This window comes from Patella vulgata, chromosome 5 (assembly GCF_932274485.2).
Source record: "Patella vulgata chromosome 5, xgPatVulg1.2, whole genome shotgun sequence".
Lineage (NCBI taxonomy): Eukaryota > Metazoa > Mollusca > Gastropoda > Patellidae > Patella > Patella vulgata.
In genome coordinates this window covers 1650715-1669693 of record NC_065883.2, presented here as the reverse complement: position 1 = coordinate 1669693, position 18979 = coordinate 1650715, and the positions used below count along the sequence as shown (strand labels likewise).

The 18979-nt window shown below is 37.3% G+C and overlaps 1 long non-coding RNA gene across 1 annotated transcript; it reads left to right on the top strand.

The window, feature by feature from the left end:
- Nucleotides 1–1964: 1964 nt before the first annotated feature.
- LOC126822760 (uncharacterized) lies at nt 1965–4405 on the top strand. Its single transcript, XR_007680989.2, has 4 exons — nt 1965–2080; nt 2531–2634; nt 3791–3878; nt 4100–4405. It is a non-coding gene; the product is annotated as an uncharacterized LOC126822760 (long non-coding RNA).
- The last annotated feature ends 14574 nt before the right edge of the window (nt 4406–18979 follow it).

Here is an 18979-nt window from a genome sequence, read left to right as displayed (position 1 = left end):
CCCTCTTCGCTCTCTCTCTCTCTCTCTCTCCCTCGACTGTTTTGAGTTTTAAATGGTCCACTGACAAGAATTGACTATGGTTGTTTATTCCATAGCAAAGGACAAACCCGTTTTCCAGGTTGAAAACAATCTGGTTAAACACAGATCATATTTCGTTTCGTTTTTTTTATAGTTCAAAATTTCCTTTTACTTGTCTTTACTGCACGAGGATCTGGAAGAGTTGTTATCATTGACGTGTTCTGGATGATATGAGGGATTAGCCAATGAAACGGTCTGTTACGGCGAGCTTTTGACATAAGGTGCACGGAACTGTGGGTAATCCACTAGAAACATCAATGCTGATTGGTTAATCAAATATCTGACGTCATAGGGTCAAAAGCCGCTCGTATGACCTCTGACGTGACCTATCGCTACAACCTGTCAGATCTTCATGTAGTGTTGGTCATCGAAAATATAACAAAACGAAACGAAATATAGATCTGTATTTTAACCAGATTGAGTTGTAAGTTAATATTTGGAGATTTACGAATACGAATACGAAAGCTTACGAAATATTTCTTAATTAATCTTTAAATTAAGAACATTAAGTTTAAAATTATAATTTTCTTAAATTGTAAATTAAAAAATAAATTTTGAATTTTAAATTGAAAATAAATAAATTTTGATTTGTAAATTGAAAAAAAAAAATTGATTTTTAAATTGAAAATCAATTGTAAATTGAAAATAAATAAATTTTGATTTGTAAATTGAAATAAATTTTGATTTGTAAATTGAAAATAAATTTTTAATTGTAAATTGAAAAAAAATAAATTTGAAACTGTAAAGTTGAAAAATACATTTTTAGTTGGAAATTTAAAAAAAAATAATTTTTTAATTGGAAATTAGAAAAAAAGAAATTTTTAATTGGAAATTAGAAAAAAAGAAATTTTTAATTGGAAGTAAAAAAAGTAAGAAATAGTTTATATTATGTTATTGTTAAATAATGAAAGTAATTATGTCGACATATCCTTTCCAGAAATATAACACGAACCTCAGAATTTCTAATGTCTAGTGTAGCTGGTAAAAAAATGATTTTCGATTTGATTTGCCAAAACAGTTACATCGCGGAAGATGTAATTAGATTGCATGTGATAAAAATTTGAGAGGCAATCAAGAGAGGTTTAACGTCCACTCGTCTCTTATCCGGTTATTGTGGTACTGACAGGTGATTTAGTTTGTTTGGTATTGTCAAAATTAGGCCCCTACCCCTCAGTTGCTATAATTTACTAAATTTAAGTTACAGGTTCTAAACTATGTCAATAAACCACTAGTACATGTACCGTGTTTATGACAGACAGACAGACATAGGATTTAACGTCCACTCGAAAGAAACTAAGTCATTTCGGGGCTAACATATGGTTTAATTTTATTTCAATAATTCGCTTGCGCGTAGGGGCCTTTAGTAGTGGGAGGAAACAGGGGGGCCCGGAGGAAACCCACGAGGTTGGACAGGCGACTCTAATCCTTGTCACGCACAAGCTGGGAATCGAAACCCAGCCTCCTGACTCAATGTCAAACGTTATGTTGCAAACTTAACCATTCACCGCTCACTCTCCCCGTCCCGCCTTTATGATTTTGGTTAATTTTATTATCAGGGTCTGATTATTGTTGGAGAGCTGAAGTATATACGGTACTATATCTTGTATTACAGGATCTGACAAGGTTGATTGATTGTTGGAGAGCTGAAGTATAAACGTTATTATATCTTGTATTACAGGATCTGACAAGGTTGATTGATTGTTGGAGAGCTGAAGTATAAACGTTATTATATCTTGTATTACAGGATCTGACAAGGTTGAGTGATTGTTGGAGAGCTGAAGTATATACGTTATTATATCTTGTATTACAGGATCTGACAAGGTTGAGTGATTGTTGGAGAGCTGAAGTATATACGTTATTATATAAAAGAGAAGGAAGAGTATTAAGTCGAGTAGGACATGTTAATTATACACACCATGTTAATCTATATCCTGGTGTTATTATATTTCCTAATACAAAGTTTGGTTTTAATCAAAGAGTTTTCAGAACCACAACACTATTTGTAAGTACACACCCCCTTTCTTCAATTTCGAAAATTCTCAACTCTAGAATACTCCAAGGAAAGTTATAGCCCTTTGATATAAACTGATAACATAGTTGTTGTTGTCTGGCAACCTATATATTCCTGAAATCAAAACGTCAAAATTATAGCTCGAGGCACATTTCACTAGCTACATTTAACAGAGAGAGAGAGAGAGAACGATAGCGATGGGCTGTAACACCCACTCGACAGGGTCGATTATCTAACCTCGCGGGTTTTCTCCGGGTCCATCGGTTTCCTGGTACTGCTAAAGACCTCTACGAAAGCGAATTTTTGAAATAAAATTGAACCATATGTTAGTCCCGAAATGACCTAGTTCGTCTCTCTCTCTCTCTCTCTCTCTCTCTCTCTCTCTCACTCACTCTCCCTGTCTCTCATACAAGGAGTAATAACAATGGTTGTTTCTTTCAGTGGCTGCCATTTACAAACAGACTGCCAGAAATAAACGGCACTATTCGGTATGAAGGGTATTCATATGATCTCCTGAAAGTTCTTCAAGCTTCTTTAAACTTTAGGTAGGTCAGTCATTACTAGACGGGCAATAACTGGCACTATACTGTCTGAAGGTATTCATAAGATTTACTGAAAGTTCTTCTATAAACTTTAGGTAGGCCACGATAAGTACCAGGCAGACAGTAACGGGGATCTTTTCATATGATGGAGTGAAACGGTGTTCAACGTGCTCATTTTCTGCACCTACCGTGGCTAATGAAGACGGGCATACGCCATGCAGTTTGTTATGATGGAAATTGTCCATTACATTAAAATATAACGTATGCTTTTATTCCCATTACATTAAAAATATAACGTGTGTCATTATTCCCATTACTTTAAAATATAACGTTCCCATTACATTAAAATATAACGTTCCCATTACATTAAAATATAACGTTCCCACTACATTAAAATATAACGTGTGTTATTATTGTCATTACGTTAAAATATAGCGTATTGCATTATTCCTATTACGTTTAAATATAACATATTTTATTATTATTCCATTCCCTTCCCTTAAAATATAACGTTATTACCGTTACGTTAATATATTAATATTTTACATATTTCATTATTCATATTACATTATATTACATTAAAATGTTATGTATTCTCTCTCATTACGTTAAAATATTACGTATTCTCATTACGTTAAAATATTATGTACTCGCATTACGTTAAAAAAATATGTATTCTCATTACATTAAAATATTATGTACTCGCATTACGTTAAAATATTACGTATTCCCATTACGTTAAAATATTATGTACTCGCATTACGTTAAAATATTATGTGCTCGCATTAGGTTAAAATATTACGTATTCTGATTACTTTAAAAAAATGTATTCTTTGTACGTTAAAATGTTACGTATTTTCATTACGCTTCTCATTACGTTACAATATAACGTATTCTTTATACATTAAAATTTACGTACTGTAATTACGTTGAAATATTATGTATTCTTATTACGTTAAAATATTACATATTCTTATTACATTAAAATTCTTATTACATTATTATGTATTCTTATTACGTTAAAATATTACTTATTCTTATTACATTAAAATTTTACGTACACTCATTATGCTAAATTATTATGCATTCTTATTACGTTAAAATATTACGTATTTTTATTACGCTACACTTTAACGTGTTTTGTTATTCTATTTACAAGTGTTACGTTAATGGAACCCGAGGATGGTGAATGGGGAAGAATAATAAATAAAACATGGACGGGGGCAGTTGCTCAGCTACAAAAAGGGGTAAGTGAAAAATGGTTAGTTTTTCAGAAGGGACGAAAACCCCGTCTACTCTTTGCAATACACTCACGAGCGCCCTTGCCTGTAGTTGGTAACGCCGCTGTCATCACCAAAGTTCCTTCATAGCACACTATATGGAATATGCCCGTCTACATTGCCACGACTTATACAGAAAACTAAAACGTTAAACCCCATTCTTTTTCACTTGTTATTGTTTGTTGCAGGAAGCTGATCTGTTTTGTGGACCATTGGCCATTTCATCAGATCGGGAAGAAGTTATGGATTTCAGCTACCCTTATTTCCAGGCCTATTCCGTAGTTGTTTTCCGGAAACCCGACCCGAACAAATATAAATGGAGAAAATTAATCGAACCGTTCAGATGGGAAGTACACGCTTGTGTTTTTGCTTCTCTGACTTTCGTCACCGTATTTCATTTCATCATAGAAAGTTTGAACCCTTTCTACACGCAACTCCACGAAGAACGACCTACCTTTCAAAACATTATACTATACATGTTTGGTGCGCTCTTAACGCAAGGTATGTTTTTGTTTCAGCTAGCGGTTACGTTTCATAGTATTTTTCAATGTATCTAGTAATGAGTTGGTTTGACGACCATGGCTGACCGAAGATCTATCTTATTAAATTCACAATATGTAACCGACAAATTTATTTGAGAGAGAGAGAGGGAGAGAGAGAGAGAGAGAGCTGAACCATATCTTACTCCCGAAATGACGTTGTATGTGTTTCGTGAACATTAAACCCCATTCCTCTCTCTCTGTTTTACCAGGTGGACCAAGCTTATCTTCATCAACATCGGGTAGATCATTAGTAGCTTGCTGGTGGATATTTTCACTGATAACAGTGGCCAGTTATAGCGGTATTCTTATTGCATCTTTAACTATATCTAAGGAAGATTTGCCCTTTAAAACACTGGCTGAGCTGGGACAACAAGATGAGTATAAATGGGGAACATTGGGAGGAAGTGTTTGGGTTTCGTTACTTCAGGTATGCTTTTTATACACCCAATTAGTCAAGTACTTCCTGTTTAGAGACACGGTCAGTCAAGTACTTCCGGTTTAGAGACACAGTCAGTCAAGTAGTCAAGTACTTCCGGTTTAGAGACACGGTCAGTCAAGTAGTCAAGTACTTCCGGTTTGGACACGATCAGTAAAGCACTTCCTGTTTAGACACGATTATTCAAGTAACTCTTGTTTATGATTCAACGAGTCAAGTACTTCCTGTTTAGACACAATTATTCATGAACTTCATGTTTAGACACGATTATTCATGAAGTTCCCGTTTAGACCCGATTAAGTACTTCCTGTTTAGACTTAACCTTAACCCACTGCTTTTAGGGATTTTTTTAATCATTTGCAAACTGTTATTGTGGAACAATCTGATTAAAATACAGATCTATATTTCGTTTCGTTTTTTATACTTTCCTTGGCCTACACTACATGAAGATCTGACAAGTTATAGCGATAGGTCACATCAGGGGTCAAAAGACTGACTTATGACCCTATGATGTCAGACATTTGATTAACCAATCAGCATTGATGTTACTAGTGGATTACCCACAGTTTCGTGCAAAACACGCCTAAAGCTCGCCGTGACAGACATCATTCAGAACACGAGTTAAAAAACAACTCTTCCAGATCCAAGTGTAGTAAAGACAAGTAAAACGAAATTTTGAACTGTAAAAACGAAACGAAATAGGATCTGTGTTTTAATCAGATTGATTGAGGAACTTCCCGAGGAACATTCTCGACTAACCCCAGGATTAAACGTTCTGGTTACTGAACCACAGCCATTGTTAGTCAGCCATCTTGGTTCCATCCAGCTTCAGACCTTAGCGTCACCGAATGAGTTCTCTCACCTCGTATGTAATTCAATATGTCACAAAACCAGTGCCCGATTGAGATAAAAGGAAGTCCTTACGAGGGGGGTGGGTTGGATGGCCGAATGGTTAGCGCGTGCGCATTGTATCATTAGGTCTGTCTTTGAGTCAACTGGCTTGGTTCGATTCCCCGGTTGTGGGTGTCAAGGAGTTGGGTCGTGGGTTTTCTCTGGGTTATCCGGTTTGCTCTCACTACTAGAGACCCCTACTCGCAAGCGAATTATTGAAATAAAATTGAACCATATGGTAGTCCGAAATGACCTATAGTTTGGACAATACCCCCTCCCCCCCCCCCTCTCTTTCTCTCTCTCTCTCTCTCTCTCTCTCTGATTATACAGTTTCTTAAAATAACCCCGCCCCCCGAGGCCTCTTTATCTTCAGGCCCTGCACTTCAGCCTGTCAAACATGGGTAAATTCGACAATGTACAGATTAATATCACCATATACAGATTCAAATTAACAAAATATAAATCAATTAAAATTCAATAATGAATTTTCAGGATTCCAATTTATCCGTGTATCAACGATTATGGCAAGGTATACAGAAATTCAACAAAACTGACCCGGATGTTCTACAACTAAATCAGTCTCTTCATCATCAGAAAGTTGTCAGTGAAAACTATGGGATGATAGCTGACAAGACGACAGCAGAAGCATGGGTCTTTAAATCCTGTGACTTGACATATCTAAAAGAACTCTTCTTTCCGGTCAATTATGCATTCGGATTACAAAATAAATCTCCGTATTTACAGCATTTCTCTGATGAGTAAGTAAATACATGATAACCGATTTTCATTGTGTAATTGACGGGTCTAACAGGCGGGATGGAATGGTCGAGTGGTCTAACGCATGCGCTTTAGATCATAAGATATCTCACTGAGTCAAGCGGCGTGTTTTCGACCGCTATCCTATGCGTGACAAGGAGTATGATCGCGTGCACAACCTTGTGGGTTTTCCCCGGGACCTACGCGCAAACGAATTATTGAATTAATTGTATGTCCGAAATGACCGAGTTTGTGTTGATTCGATGTTAAACCTACCTTCTCCCTCTCTCACGTTGTTAACAGATTATTTTTTGTTTTGTTTTAGAACCATGAAGATAATGGAGAGTGGACTTGGTGAAATATTAAAAAGAGACTGGTGGCCAGGATCTGGTATATGTAATATACCAACACCTAAAGCTACAACCATAGAACTTATTGATATACAAAGCTCCTTCTATGTAGTCTTTATAGGAATATTTATAGCTACATTCACTATATTATTCGAATGTTGTGTTCAATGGAGAAGGAAAAATATTTCGTTCCGCTTGCCCTTTGGACATAGCGGTCCGAATCAGGAATAAGAGAGCCCGGACAACAAGAGCTCCGTCCACTGTGAAAAGTTACAATCGAAATACACTGAGTTAGCACAAATCACAATTTCCGTTTTTTTCGAAGCTGATTATGAAATATATGTTTTATTGCCTTTTATAACGACTGTGCTTAGGTGGCGACGGCCAAGTCACTGTTGGAGGGAACCGTTTGTTAAAGGAGCTAAGTCACTAATATAGGGGACCTAGAAATTGATACAAATGGACCGCAAAGTATATAATAATATAATATGAATGTATATAAACTGATTTAAATTAATCGTTTCCGTTTTTTACTTTAATTTCAAATCAATTATGCTCGGCAAAATACGCCAGGAGTCTTAATCGAATGGCGATCTCTAGCGTCTGGTTATTCCAGTCAACACCGATAGTATTTATTGCGCATGCTCTCCAGATTACAATATGGCGTCAATATTTAACATGACTTGTGGAATATGTGTAGCCTCGTTCTTTAAGTCCCTTGTTACAAATGGCGGTGAAACTTATTATGGTAGACGATTCGTGTACCAATGATAAAATGTTTATTTTAATTGTCTTCAATATTGGATATCAGAAGCGCATCTTTTCCTGGCAAGATCACAACATCAATGTTATTATAATTTACAAATAATTCGTTTTTTCAATGTCGGAGACTTTGGATGACACTGAGTTAGAGACTTTAAGACGGACTCGTGTTGCCCCAATATAGGTATCTCCTCAGCTACAGTCAATGTGGTATACACGGCCCTTTTATTAGTACAAGTACATGTATATTACCCTTAAAATGGCCGTGGATAAGTTTAACGACTTTGTATTTTATTGTTTATATTGATTTTATCGAATATTATCCTAATATGGTAATAGAATGCTTTGTAGTAATTTTTTATACATAGATTTGTTGTTATTCTGTTGAAACATCGTCTGCATTATTGTAATATTTTATATACATATTATAGCTAATAGCTAATGACAAGGAGTAGGATCGCCTGTACAACCTCGTGGGTTTTCTCCGGGTCCTCCGCCCCCCCCTGCTAAAGACCGCTACGCACAAGCGAATTATTGAAATCAAATTGAACTATATTTTAGTCCCGAAATGACCTAGTTTGTGTTAAGTGGACGTTAAACCCCATCTCTCTCTCTCAGTAATGCTTTAAGGTAATATGATTTATCGTCATGCGTTTTAAACATATCTGATCTATACTTTAATACGTTATGCTTTTATTAACATGGGTATCACGTGGCTAAGTGGGTAAGACGTTGGCTCGCTAGCCTGGAGGTCACGTGTTCGATCCCTGCATTGGCCGAGAAAGTTCATCGGGATTTTCCGGCGTGGTTTCCCCTTGTCAGTGATGCAGAACGGAGGGTCTGACAAGGACAGCTGTCTAGTCGTTCGGATGGGACGAAAAACCTGTACACATTGCCGTGCACGTAAAAGATCCCTTGGCAGTTGGAATTCGATATAAGAGTAGGCCGTAGTGCCGCTGTTAGGGCAAAATTTCCCTCATACCACACTGTATGGCGTATGCCCGTCTTCATTAGCCCAGTTCGGAGCAAAACAGTAGGACGTTAAACCACATTTCATTTCATTTCATTTTTATAAACATATTTTTATACTCCATGCGTTATGGTGATATTTAAATAGTAATTTCTATATCGGCTGCGTTATGGTAATGTTCTAATATCGGATGCATTATGGCAGTATTCTAATTTCGGACGCGTTATAGTAATATTTCCATATCGGATACGTTATGGTATTATTTTAATATTGCATGCGTTATGGAATTATTATAATATCGGATACGTATCGTATGCGTTATGGTGATATCTTATTTTAATATCGGATGCATTATGGTAATAATTTAATATCGGATACGTTATGGTAATATTTTAATATCGTATGCGTTATGGTTATATTTGAATATCGTATATGTTATGATAATATTTGAATATCGGACGCGTTATGGTAATATTTTAATACCATATGCTTTACGGTAAGATTTTAATATTGTATGCGTTACGGTAAGATTTTAATATCAGATGCGTTATGGTAATATTTTAATGTCATATCCGTTATGGTAATATTTTAAACTCGGATGCGTTATGGTAATATTTAATATCGTATTCGTTATTCTTATATTTTAAAACATTTTCTGTTTTAGACTTCAGTATACAACTCGTGTGATATTCAAGGTTCGTTTTGTAAAGTTAAATTCATCATACTATAGACATCTCATAAAATATTTAAGAAAGGCTTTAATGTATTTGTTAGTAAACTACTTAGTTGTTATTATCAATAATAGAAGTGTTCAGGGCTTCTTTTATTTGCAAGTTTCACGCTATAATAGTCAATAAACCTCAGTGAGTAATGTTACTTTTGTGTGTCGGGTATTTTATTTTTAATTAATAAGATTTTAAGAAGAAGTTGAATAACGTACAGAAGAGAGAGAGAGAGAGAGAGAGAGAGAGAGAGAGAGAGAGTTTAACGTCCACTCGACACAAACTAGGTAATTTCGGGACTAACATATTGTTAAATTTTATTTCAATAATTCGCTTGCACGTAGGGGTCTTTAGCAGTGGGAGGAAACCGGGGGACCCGGAGAAAACCCACGAGGTTGGACAGGCGACCCTACTCCTTGTCACGTACAACCGGGGATCGAAACCACTCCAGTTAACTCAATGACAGGCCTTATGATACAGCGCGCACGTGCTAACCATTCGGCCACCCAAAACCAAAACAGAACAAGAGTCAATAGTTCTAGCATTCGTGTTTCATTTAACGGTTATTTCGTTTGTTGGGCTCAACGCCCGCTTCCACCTAGGGGTACTTATCAGTGATTTTAAACAAGTTGAATGAAGTACAAGTCATGTAGATCGTCATCATTAAATTGACGCGGCTTTCACGTAAAATGGGGATCACTGGCTAAGTTGCTCAGACGCTGGCTCGCTAGCCTGGAGGTCGGGTGTTCGATCCCTGCATTGGCCGAGAAAGTTCATCCAGATTTTCCGGCGTGGTTTCCCCTTGTCAGTGATGCAGGACGGAGGGCCTTACAAGGACGGCTATCTAGTCGTTCGGATGGGATGAAAAATAGAGGTCCCGTGTATATATTGGCGTGCACGTTAAAGATCCCTTGGTAGTTGGAATTCGATATAAGAGTAGTCCGTAGCGCCCCTGCCCGGGCAAAATTTCCCTCATAGCACACTGTATGGCGTATGCCCGTCTTCATTAGCCCAGTTTGTCTCCAGATTTAGATTGGTTAGGTGAAATAATCGCCCCCAACCGCCGATAACGAGTTAAAGGGTCATATTGTCTGGCATGTTTGATTTTAATATCATCTAATCACCCCACAACATAATAAATGATTTCAGTGTATTCCTTGACCCAGAAACATACGGTTAGACACCAAAATTATCATCTTAGAATAAATAAAAGGGAGCTTTAGGGGATTATTTGATGTGGCGGACGTCTTGGGCGCCATCTTGAATTTCTCAAAACGCTCAAGGGTGACCGAGGTTCACCCGGCAGATTCTGAACGAGGACTCCCTAGGCTACTAAAATCAGTCATAAAAAAACTTTGTATACAATTTCTAGATTCAGTCATAGGTCTGCCGGACTTATTTTGAAAATCCACCGAAATCCACCGGCATGGTCCCCCCTTGTCACTGGTGCAGGACAGATGGTCTTGGTCAATGTATACTCATTCGGATGAGACGCAAAAGAATCCTTGGCAGTTGGAATTCGACATAAGAGTAGGCCGTAGCACCGGTCCCGGGCACAATTTCCCTCATAAGACACAATATGGCGTATGCCCGTCTTCATTAGCCCAGTCGGACGTTAAACCCCCATTTCATTTACGTTTAACTCAAAGAAATATATGTTTTAATGTAATAAACATAAGAAATGGAAAATATTGACAAAAATCAACGAATATAATTTATATAACATTGACACCCCACCCCTCTCTTGCACTACAACTACAACAACTGCCACCAGCGCAACCTACAACACCATGACCGTTACCATACTAAAATTAAATTAAACGAATATAATTAATTCACATTTTATATTTAAAAAATATTGTAAAGACCTGAACTACCAGTAGTAATCAAAGTTCTCATACAGTACATCTTTGAAAATCTCCAAATATTAACTTTCAACTTGGAAAACGTGCTTTGTCCTATGTCAGACCTTTTCTATGGAATAAACTACCAAAGTCAATTATTGTCAAAACAGTCGAGAGAGAGAAGAGAGAGGAGAGAGAGAGAAAAAGATAAATGGAATTTTACGCCCACGCGAAACAAACTATAATTCGCTTGCACATAAGGTCTTTAGCCTTGGGAGGAAACCAGTCGACGAGGTTAGATGGCGAACTCATTCCTTGTCACGTACAAGCGGGGAATCGAAACCACGCCACTTGACTCAATGACAGAACTTATGATCTAAAATGCATGCGTTAACCAATGGGCCACCCAACCCCCCTCTTACCCAAAGAATAATAAAATTAAATAAATACTAGTATTAAATTTTGTTACATGGTGAATCACATAAACCAACAACATTAGCTGACTACTGGGGCATTTGCCGTGACCAAAGACTATAATATTATATAATAAAAAAACTACTGGAAGACAACGTATGTACCGAATTGCTTATTCCTTTATTTTGATATGTATACTTGGTTTAATGGAGTATCAATTACAATCGCTTTCGCTTTGCCGTCTCTGAATTATTAAAATTCAAATCTATTGACGTATAACAGAGGATGGTGTAAAGGTATCTTGTATTATTAATATAGCATGACATGGTGATCAACCAGGGAAAGTTAAAGATGCATTACGTAAGATTTAGATAAAGAGCTGACAGTTCTTGCAACAAATTAATAATTTATATATTTTGTTTAAATGAAAGAAGGGTATTATTACAGCTACAAAAGAAATTTATATTGACTTGAATTTATATTGTTGCTATGTATTATTATCCTGAATATCAAATGACATACGAATACAAACCAAGCTTGTGTGAATATTTCATAGTTTGATTTTCTATTGTTGCTATGAAGAAAAGTGAAGTGACTATAAAAAATTATATCAACATTGTTATGCAAAAAAGATAATGTCCCGCAATATGATCAAGCAAAGGTGGCCACCCTAAACACAGGCCAGGGTATTTTGCGAAGAAAAAAAAAATCACAGCGTGGAAATGACAACGTAAACAAGCTGATTGGGACCATGGCTGATTCGGACCAAAAGTCAAAGCTTATTGGGACCACATTCCAGGCTGCTTGGGACCACATTCTAGGCTGATTGGGACCACCACTAGGCTGATTCGGACCACACGATAAAAAATACTAGAAACTGAGGTTTTGATATTGAATTAAGTTTAAAGGAGTTTTATCTAGGCTATAGCGTGACTATAATTATGTGCTTTTATGTAGGCCTACGTTATTTATGTTTATATTCCATTTTTTTATGTCACAGTTACTATATTAACAGAGATTATCCCATTAATCTTATGTAAATTATTATACGTTTTATGCAATTTAAACAGATCATTTTTATTTTATTTTATAAACTTCATAGCTTGTTTCGGAATCCATTACAGCCTATATATTGTGTGTAATTATACGTAGATATACTGTTTAAACCAATTTATGCTAATTTCAATAAGTCATACAAATTTGAAAACTAATACTAGCAATACAGTAGCATAACGGAAATCCGAATCGATTATACATATATTGTGTGTAATTCTGTTATAGAAATAATGTTTAAACCATACAAATTTGAAAACTAATACCAGTAATACAGTAGCAACGGTAATCGGTTATTTCAAATATGATGTATATAAAAGCAGTCAAAATGTTTATCTTACCTTGTACAGAAAAAAACATAATAGATTTATAGACTCAATTTTAACACAAGTAAACAGGTAGGTGATATCTAGGAAAGTGTACTATACTATTCAAAAAAAGTAGGGGATATTTGATTTTGGGGGCATAATACTAAAATATGCAAATGACTACGAAAAAAGTCACTATAGAACCTAACAGAAGAAACATTTCCAGTTACATGTGACGCCCAAACGCACCAATAGCTACCGCATGGAATGCAGATGATGCTTGGGATCATCATGGGGGTCCAACCCAAGATTTGCACGACTCTGACTTTGAATGTTACAGTCATTGTGGCATTGAATTCCAGGGTGGAAACATCAGTTTAATTGTTTTAGTGACCAGAAAACAAATTTTGATATGCGTCGGCTTACCCAAAATGAAAGGTTACGTGCCCTTGGCATGCTACAGATCGGCACAACACAGGCGGTTGTGGCGCGGACGATGAATGTTTCTCAGTCTGTCATAAGCAGGCTATGGTCCAGATACCGTGATACACAATCTGTACAGGACAGACCACGCTCAGGTCGACCAAGGGCGACAACTCAAGCCCAGGATCGATTTATCCGTACCTTGGCCTTGAGAAATCGTGTCATCACAGCAAATCAGATCAGCGCTCGTCTTCAAACAGACACTGGTGTGAGAGTGAGTGGCCAGACGATTCGGAATCGACTGCATAGGGGTCACCTTCGCGCCCGACGTCCTCGCGTGATCCCTTGTTTGAGAGATCATCACATTCAGGCAAGACGTCGTTGTTGTAGGGATCGTCAACACTGGGATAATCGACGCTGGAGCAATGTGATGTTTTCAGATGAGTCAAGGTTCACTGTTGATTTTTTGGACAGACGTAGGAGGGTGTGGCGTCGTCGAAACGAGCGCTTCCAAGACGTTAACGTCATCAGACATGATCGATTTGGGGGTGGTTCTGTTATAGTGTGGGGAGGCATCACTGTTGCTGGAAGAACGGCTTTACATGTTGTTGCAGGGCGTCTTACAGGCCAGTACTACCGGGACAACATCTTGGCAGTCCATGTTGTGCCGTTCGCACGACGTCATGGCCGCCGTTTCATCTTCCAGGATGACAACGCAAGATGTCACAGGGCCAGGATCGTTACAGGTTACCTCCAACAACAGAACATCACCACATTACCTTGGCCAGCACTGAGTCCCGACCTCTCCCCCATCGAGCATGTCTGGGACATGCTTGGACAGAGGTTACGTCAACGTCAACAACGTCCTGCCAATGTCCAAGAACTTGCTGCTGCGTTGCAACAGGAATGGGACAATCTGGACCAAAATGACCTTAGACGTCTCATTAGGAGTATGCCACGTCGGATCAATGCTTGTTTGGCAAACAGAGGAGGATTTACCCGTTACTGACTTGGTTGTGATGCTGTGGTAACGTTGCTGTTTGACCCCGGGTATCATTTTACCCTTATAATGGTCAGTCTGTGCCTTACTTAGTCTAACGATCATTTGGAATAAATCGATGAATGTGAACTTCATTTCATTTTGTCATTTGTTACTTCGTCAGTTTCATTAGGTGACTTTAATAACACTTAAAAATCAAATATCCCCTACTTTTTTTGAATAGTATATATTACTACATGAAAATTACTCAGATCTTACTGACAGCCACAACAGGGAATTTGTGTGATTGGATCTGATTATTTATTGGATTACTAGACTTGTCATTAATTAACAATAAATGGTGTGATTAGGGTCTTGTATATTGCTACCGGAGTTTTATACTATAAAGTGTGATTTAATTAACTTTGTTTAATGTGTATATTACTAAGAAAATTTTACACATTTGTCAACCAATTTAGTGTTTTGCATTCAACACTTGTCTAGATCAGGAAGGTCTCTGTCTCGGCTACTACTAAATAATAAAATATTGGTTTGTAAAGGAATTGAATCGCCACCAAATGTCTCGTTATATGAAATAAAATGATATTTACAAATTAAAATATTATACAAAGTACAATTTGTCTGTCATTTTTTCAACTTCACTCAATTCAAAATATCGCATTCGTTGCAGTAATTATACTGATATGAGGCTATTTGATATTGGGTTACAATTTGATAATACTGGGTAGTATTTATTGTCATGCAAACATATTTAAAACACTCTCGTCAATGGTCTGATCATGGTCCGAATCAGCCAAGAATCTGGTCCCAATCAGCCAAGAATGTGAAACATCTTCTCTGTGATTTAGCTCATTTGTATTGAAGCCGTCATTCACTAATTACACTATTATTTGTGACTAATTACACTATTTATTGTCATAGTTGTCTTATTATCAAAACTATGCAAACATATTTTAAATACTCGCGTCATTTAAGTAATGGTCCGAATGAGCCTTGTCGTGGTCCCAATCAGCCATAAATCTGGTCCCAGTCAGCCAAGAATCTGGTCCCAATCAGCCACAAATCTGGTCCCAGTCAGCCACAAATCTGGTCCCAGTCAGCCATGGTCCCAATCAGCCAATTACCATACCAACCACGCGCGTACGCTACACAGCAAATATCTACACGGTCACACGAGTGTATGGACATTTATCAAACATGATATGCAATTATTTCGAACCTAGTCACTGCTGGAGTTCAAAATCATTTAAAAAGTACATAAAATACACTTAAATTTCTGTTTCGATTTTTAAAATTATCACAGAGTGACCTCCCTTTCCAAACAGACACAATTAACCAGTCGCTTAGTGAACCAAATAGAATGGAAATGAATGTTATTTTATTACGTCACGGATATTTTCATTACGTCAAAATTGTTTTCCTTTTAAAACCAAAAAAAAGACCGTCAACTATCGCGAAAGAAAGAATTCCAAGAAAAATGTTAAATATTTTGGGCTACAATATCGATAAACACCTCCTGTTTAGAATTTATCGGACTGTTATTGTCCAATTGATACCGCTTAAATTTTTCATTAGAGGCGCTCGATCGCTACGCGATCTCGGCCTCTAATGATTTAAGCCGTATCAAATGGACAATAACAGTCCTCTAAATTCTAAACAGTCGGTGTTTAAAAACCTAATTCATTTCGGAAAAACGTGATTATTTAACATTACTTGCATCACTTGAGAAACTTAATTATGAAGGTTTTATATTTAACCATAATGATATCATCTTCGCTCTACTCAGGCAATGTCTGTTACATATTATTCTGGCTTGTTTTTTATATTTTAATTTAGAAAGTTTTAAAAATATTTTATAATTAATCGAATTTTGTTTTATCTATAGTTTATTTTGTGACTGTCAACATCCGGGCATCACTTCCGGGTAGTGCAACAGGACTATCAATCGACGCAAACCACGTTTAAATGTTTCCGTCTTGTCTGTTTGCCCTGATCTAAATTTACGTTGAGCTGAACGGTATCCATGACAAACGGAACGCCATCTGTTCCCATGCTTGTATTTGGTTAACCATGGACATTTTGATACGGCTACAAAATGCGCGAAGTTTTACAGTCAGTCCATTGACTGTTTAACCCAGGCGGATGTGGCGCACCTGCACAAGGGCCCGAAAAGTCTAGGGACGCCCTTGAAAGATAAAATACAGAACAGCTTCACAGATTTTATAATAAAACAATACATTTAACAAAGATGCATTCAACTAAATAACTAGACCAGAATGTATGACAGATCTATTAAATAAAACGCGCTTTTGAAAGTATTCAACCATTGATGACGAAGATATTAATATTTTATTCTACATAGACGTGCTAATTAATCACAGTCATTGATGTATCACAAACTATCTTTTACATGCTAGACAAATAATCACTTAGATTCTCAGTTGAATGCACCATTAAATTCATTCTGCGTCTTAAACAAGAAACTAATAATCATTGTGTCGTTTGATCCAGTGGGCCAATGAGTAAGCAGGGGCGAGTTCTGAGGGGAGGTTTTGGGGGGGGGGAGGGACGATCTCCAAACACCACCCTGCTCAGCTACATAAAAAATTGTAAAACAACACTTTATGAGAAAAGTGTAACGGTCGCGTGATTTATCCTTTATCATCAGATGGTGGGATGGGGATGGGCATTTAAAGTGTGAAATAATGATATAGTCATGTGTGATATCACTATTAATGTTTTGCATCAATTAAATTGAATCAAAATGTGATCATATTAATTTATCAAACGGGGTGTTGGATATCTCACTCAGTGTGTATGTATGCCTACGTAATTTAGAGACGATGATGGGATCATGCATTGTCAACTGTCAAATTTTCTTAACAGGAGCCAGGCAAACCCCCGCCTGAAAAGATTCCTAGATCCGCCATTGGTATTGGACCCTAGCTATGAGATCTTGGCTTCGCTGTTGGTATTGACTGAGATTTCCCAATATTCAGTTGGTGCCTGACACTGAGCATCGCTTGGTCGTTTGGGTAAAATCATATTTATTCATTCATTTGATGTTCGGTTTTATTTTTAACAGAGTTTTTGAACATTCGGCACGCCTCGGCAGATTCCAATACCCTACATCTAACCTCGGTTCCCGGATTAAAAATGGCGGCGCCCTCGACGACGCCTGTGACGAGTGTCTTATCTTAAGAAGCTGTATACAAAGCTTTCAGTGTCTGACAGAGAGAGAGAGAGAGTTTAATGTCCACACGACACAAACTAGGTCATTTCGGGACTGACATATGGTTCAATTTTACTTCAATTGGTCTTTAGTAGCAGTACGAGGAAACGGGAGGACCCGGGGAAAACCCACGAGGTTGGCCAGGCAATCCTACTCCCCGTGCAACCGGGGAATCGAAACCACGGCAGTTGACTCAATGACAGATCTTATGATACAACGCACACACGCTAACCATTCAGCCATCCAATACCCCTTCAATGTCTGAAGCTGTTTTTCTTTCAAGTTTATCCGATTTTCTTTAAACTAAGGACAGCCTTTTCATGACTTCTTTCTAAACGCGGCAAGTTTTTTTCCTAATAAGTAAACCGGTAGTTGCATCACAATTATGAGGTTAGCTGTAGGGTACCTACCGAAGTCTATCGAGGTTTTATTAGCTACTCGAACTTTGACGATCTTCACCGATCGATAACTGATTCAAGTAACAAAATGTGAGACAAATACGCCAATCCTCGCTAAAATATCGTACCTTTTATTTCAACAACTGATTTGCTCGGGGCGTTTATAAATGAAATGAAATAAAATGAAATAAAATGAAATGAAATGGGGTTTAACGTCCTAATGTTTTGGTCCGACTGGAGGCGACGTTTAGATGTTTAGAGACGACCTCTTGTGAGTGAATGTAAGAATATCAGTAATCTTTTTCGAAATACCAAAGAAACTATAGAGTCTACAAACTACGATAAAAAATATTCAAAAGAGAATATGGTATCACAGAAATATAAGACAATCATTCTAACTCATCGAGTGTTATGAAAGGGACATAACTCTAACTCTAACAATGAGTTATACAATTAATTTAGATTTCAATAGATAGTGTATCAATGTAATCTTTCATAAAATGAGATGCTGTTTTTATCACTAAGAACTCTAATTCATCTATACCATCTCTAACAAACTATTAATTAGTCTTTATGACGCAGGAGATGATACAGATGGATCGTTCGTTTGTTTTAGCCCCTTTACGAGAATTCCCTATACCTTACCCTAAACCTAACCCTACCTCGCAATCCTAGGCAATGACTGTATCCTTCAAAGAAACCGATGCACATCATTTACTGTTCAAAAGCTCGTTTTACCCAAACAAGCCTTCTTTGGCATCATAAAATCTCAGATTCTCCGTTTCCATAGGATATGTACTTAGAAGGCCGACTTTGAGTCAGCATGTACGCTGCTATTTATCAAACTAAGAGGGGGGGGGGGGGGGGTTGATTGGCTGAATGGTTAGCGTGCGCGCGCTGTATCATAAAGTCTGTCATTGAGTCGACTGGCGTGGTTTCGAATCCCCGGTTGTACGTGACGAGGAGT